Source organism: Ursus maritimus, unplaced genomic scaffold (genome assembly GCF_017311325.1).
Source record: "Ursus maritimus isolate PB19 unplaced genomic scaffold, ASM1731132v1 scaffold_24, whole genome shotgun sequence".
Lineage (NCBI taxonomy): Eukaryota > Metazoa > Chordata > Mammalia > Carnivora > Ursidae > Ursus > Ursus maritimus.
The window spans coordinates 7237952-7242862 of record NW_024424897.1 but is presented as its reverse complement, the minus strand read 5'-3'; the positions used below and the strand labels follow the sequence as shown (position 1 = coordinate 7242862).

Sequence of the window (4911 nt, the reverse complement as noted above, 5' to 3'; positions counted from 1 at the left end):
ATGGGTCTTTATTGTTGTTTTAATACAAGAAAGGACGGAGGAGTGAAGCCCAAATCCTCACTCTGGTGCAGTCTAGATTAGAAGAACTTCATTAAACACAAATCAACGTATAATTAAAAATTCGTGATAAGTGGTGTGAAGAAAAGGCACAGGGTGCTACAAGAAGACCTAATTTAGGAAGGTGGGGGAGGGGGATCTGTGGAGCCAGCATCTTAAAAAAAGCACCATTTAACCCAGTGGTTCTCAAAGTAGGGTCCCCTCAGCAGGAACAGCAGCAGCAACAGGGAACTTGTTAGAAATGCACATTCTCGGGCCACCCCGGAACTACTGAATCAGAGACTCTGGGGACAAGGTCAAGTTACTAAAGCTCTCCAGTGAGTCCGGTACTTCCTCAAGTGTGAGAACCGCTGATGGAAGCTGGGACCAGAGGGATGGGTGGGAGCTGCCAAACGATGGGGAGAAAGAAGTCTTCTCAGGCCGAGAACAGCATGTGCCAAGGCCCTGAGGCAGGAAAGCCCACAGGAAGGAGGGCAGGGTGCCTGGTGTGTAGTGAGGGATGGAGAGAGGGGGGTTGGGGAGTTGGACTTTGCAGAACCTTGTCAGTGTGGATTTTCTCCCAAATCCACTAGGATCCAGAAAGGGGTGTGAGCAGGACAATGACACTATAAAATGTCAGTGTCATAGAATCCTGTTTATGTCTGTGCTGGGGGGCCAAAGTTTAAGGAAACACCCCCACATAGCCTAGATCCCCGCTCCGAGTGCTTCCCAGGGTCTCTGGCCCCTTCCCCAGCCACATCTTCCCCCCAGGGGACCCTTCTCAGCCCCAGGAAACAACGGCCTTGTGGGTTGCCTGGGGTGGTGCGGGAGGTCTAAGAGAAAGGCTCTTTCTTTTCACTCTAGGCCTTTTGATACCTAATAGGATTTTCTAACCGTCTGCATATATTATTTTTATCTTTTTAAAAATGTCAATAGGGGGTATCAAAACAGTGGGATTATAGGTTATTCTTGTTTCCACTCTACAGTTTCCTGAATTTTATGAAATAAAAGCAAACTCAGTTTTAGGAGGCCAAACCGATATTTATCAAATACGTCATGGGTCAGGTATTTCGGTGAGTTCACTCTTCAGTCCGTCAACAAGTCTTCCCGGAGCATCTGTGCCAGGCACCGTGCAGGCCTGGGATAGAGAGGAAGAGAACGCAGTCTTGCCTCCACGGAGCCTCCCTTCTCACGGCAGGAATCAGACCAATCCACAGATTAAAAAGTAAAAATACACGTCACTGGTTGCACGGGCAGGAGGACAGGGTGTGCGGGATGGGCTGGGCACCAAGCAGGGAAGGCCCAAGAAGGTGGCACCTGAGTGAAGACCCAAGAGGGAGATGGGAGAATCCCGGAGTTCGCACGTGGAGGAGGGGCAGAAGGGCCTGGAGGGCAGGCTCAGAGGTGGGCATGGGCCTGAGGAGGCACAAAGAGGATGTGTGGGGCTGAAGAGGGTGGAGAGCGGGGCAGAGAGGGAGCATGGAGCCCCGTGGCTGCTGTGTGGACTGTGGCTTTTCCGTGGGAGCCACTGCCCACCCCCCAGGATGTGCTCTGACATTTGGACAGGATAGCTCGGCTCCTTGTTGCAAATCGCCCGAGAGAGGGGCAGGGCAAGAGTGAAGCAGGGAGCCTGGGAAGGAGGTAGGCAGGTGCGGGAGCTGTGGAGAGTAAGGCTCTTGGTCACACTGGATGGGCTCTGATGTGGGGAGCCCACGGGATTTGGTGCTGGATTGGACAAGGGAGAAAAGACGGGAATCTCAAGGAGGGCGCCAGGGTTTTTTTGACCTGAGAAACTGGAAAAATAAAGCTGCCATTTTTTGAGAGGAGGTTTGAAGACTGCGTGAGAGGTAGGTTTTTTGAGCAGAAGGGGGAGCTGGTTGATTTGACTTAGAACGTGACAAATTTGAGATGTGAAGGTATGAGATCGGATCCTTCCAGGGGCAGACTCCAGGGCAGGATTGGCCGGGGAGAGGCTTACGGGGGGGGGAAAATGCCCATGAAGGATGAGGGGTCAGGTGTAGGAGGTGGCAGGGAGGGCCCTAGCTTGCGACACAAGCCTTCCAAAGGAGATGGGTAAGGAAGGAGGACTGGAGAGGAAGACCCTCCAGCCACGCCCAGTTCCAAGAGTGTTCTGAATGGGTCCTTGAGCCCAAATCTCCCACCAGGGGTGCCCACATCCCACAGGGATGGGCCTGCACTGTACCCTTTCTCCCCCTGCCCCCCAGGCTCACTTACTGGCTGGAAGGAGCCCGTGGGGTGCACGGCCTCAGGGGAACACGGTGAGGGGTCCCACAGATGTCAGTCACGGTGCTCGCACAACCAGAGGTGTGAGTGGAAAGTCCTCACGGCACCCACAGCCTATGAGATAGATAACTGGGGATATCGAGTAAGCAGTTGAATATATGAGTCTGGAGTTCAATGCGAGGTCCAAACTAGAGATAAAAATTTAAGAGTCTTCCGCTTATAAATGGTATTTAAAGGCACGAGATGGATCAGAGTGTGCGTTATCTGCAGAGACGAGCTGTCCGGGGACTAAGCCTGAGGTGCACCTGCGTGAAGAGGCGTGGGGTGAGGAGGGGCGGGTGGTGATGGCAGGGAAGCTGGAGGGAAAGCAGAGCTCGTGGGGGCCTGGAAGTCAAAGAAAGAAACCGTTGCAAGGAGCAGGGACTGCCCCCCTTCGGAAGACAACCACTTAGCCTTTGATAGGACTTCCTGCGCATTCTGCCCCGTGATGGGTGTGGCCGTGTGCTGCCCACCTTCCCCTCGGGGGGCCCCCATTGCTGCCGACACCCAAAGCTGCACCGCTCCCCAGGGACTGGCTGAGGCAGGGGTTTAGACACTTCTTCTCCTCTGCGTCACTTGGAACCCTCCGAAGGGTCTCCCGGATTGATCTGCTGGTGCTGAGGCCGATTCCCAGCAGGACCACCCACCAAACCCGAACGTTCCCACGCTGGCACATCAGGTTTGAGGCAGCAAAGCTGCATTCCTGGATGAGTCCTCCGCCCTAGTGGGTTGAACAGTGACCTCCAAAAAGACGTGTCTGGGTGCTAACCCCCAAAACCTATAAAGGTGACCTCATCTGGAAAAGGGGACTTCACAGATATAGTTAAGGATCCAGAGCTGAGATCATCTGGGATTTAGGGCGGGCTCCGGAGCCAACGAAGAGTTTCCTTACACGAGACAGAATAGGGGCAGACCCACGGAGACACACGGGGGACTAGGCCACGTGAAGACCCAGGCTGAGGCTGGAGGGATGCGTCTCCAAGCCAAGGGACACCAGGGCTGTCGGCAGCCACCAGAAGCCAGGAGAGAGGCAGGGAACAGACTCTCCCTCGGGGCTCTGGAGGGAACCATCCCTGCCCACACTGATTTGGCACTGCTAGCCTCCAGAACTGTGAGAGATTCAGTTGCTGTTATTTTAAGCAACCCCCCCCCGAGTTTGTGGTGCCTTATGACAGCAGACCGGGAAACCACAACACCCCCTTCCCACTTCCTCCTTGTCACCTCCCCGTCAGAGAACCAGAGACTTCCGCCTCCCCTCCCTCTTCCACCCCCTCTGCTCGCATTCATCCCCATGGAGCCCATCATCAGAATGCTGAATCCCCAGGTCCCCATAGCAACGGCTCCGATGCCAGAACCCAGGATTACCAGCGTGGAGCAGCCCACGAGATCGCTCCGAGCTGGGGGCCAGGAGGGGTCTGCTGAGAAAACAAACAGCAGAAGGAAGGCAACACCGAGGGACAAACCCACTGGGGTTTCGATTAGCTGCTCTTTAAGAAAACAAAACACTGCAAAAAGTCCCCCTTACCCGGCTGAATAATTCGTAGGTACAGAAGCGACAAGCCTGGAAGAAACGTGCTGTGCCGGGAGCAGCGGCGTTCTGGCCCGTGATGCAGCCCGTGTGTGCCAGGCCTCCCTCCCGGGGCCTTCCCGGGGGCCCTCCTCAAGGGACTGGCCCCGGCCGCCCAGCTCCAGACCCCACAGGGGCCCAGGCTGGGAGTGGCCAGCCTCCCGGCCCTAGTCCCCACTTGGACAGTGCCCTGCTCCGGGTGGACCTGGCCCCTCTGCCCCCTCGGCGAGCACATCTGTGGTGCTGAGCCAGGGCTGTGTCCCATTCCCCCTCCCCCAGTCCCCGGCCTCCCCCAGTGTCTCCAGGACCAGCTGGGGCTTCTCACCCAGCGACCCGCCTCAACGCTTTCACTGCAGTGGCACCCCTGCCACCTCCCGCCCTCACCCAGCCAGGGGACGGATGCAGGTGGGCTCTGCCGCTGTCTCTGCCCGCGCGACAGGTGCTGTGCGGCGAACGGCTTCCTCCCTCGTGCCCTCTCTCTTCTCTTCTTATGGTTCCCCAGCCACGCTTCTCCAGCCGACCTCAGGCACTCCCAACCTGGGCTTCAAGCCGGCCAGGCCCACCCAACCCCAGCTCCCTGATGGCCTTTCAGACACAGGCTTTCCTTCCCAGGAAAGTCCCTTCCTGCCTACGTGAGCTCACACGCACGCGCACACACTCACACACCACAGAGACACACAGACACACACTCACACTCGCTCACACCCATCCACACACGCACACACACTCACACAACCCTCCTGTGTACATTCTCTCGCACACACGCCCAGGCGCGCACACGGGGACTGAGGCTCAGCGGGGCCTCCCAGCCACGCAGGTGCAGCAGGCGTGAAAGGCGGGAGGGCTCAGGTCCTGCAGGTGAGACCTGAGCGGGGTGGTCAGCAAGCCCGCCGGTCGCACGGTGGCAGCAGTGGGGGGCTGACAGGCACCGTCTCCCTGTCTGTCTGCTCCCGACTCACCTAACGCGGTGCGAGACGCACAGTAGTTTCTTCATAATTTTTCCTGCGTGAGTAGCCCTGAGTTCC

The 4911-nt window shown here is 57.1% G+C and overlaps 1 long non-coding RNA gene across 1 annotated transcript; it reads right to left on the bottom strand.

Moving 5' to 3' along the window:
- Nucleotides 1-1061: 1061 nt before the first annotated feature.
- LOC103665700 lies at nt 1062-4618 on the bottom strand. Its single transcript, XR_569352.2, has 3 exons — nt 4271-4618; nt 2272-2409; nt 1062-1221 (listed from the first exon to the last, which is right to left on the bottom strand). It is a non-coding gene; the product is annotated as an uncharacterized LOC103665700 (long non-coding RNA).
- Between the last annotated feature and the right edge of the window lie 293 nt (nt 4619-4911).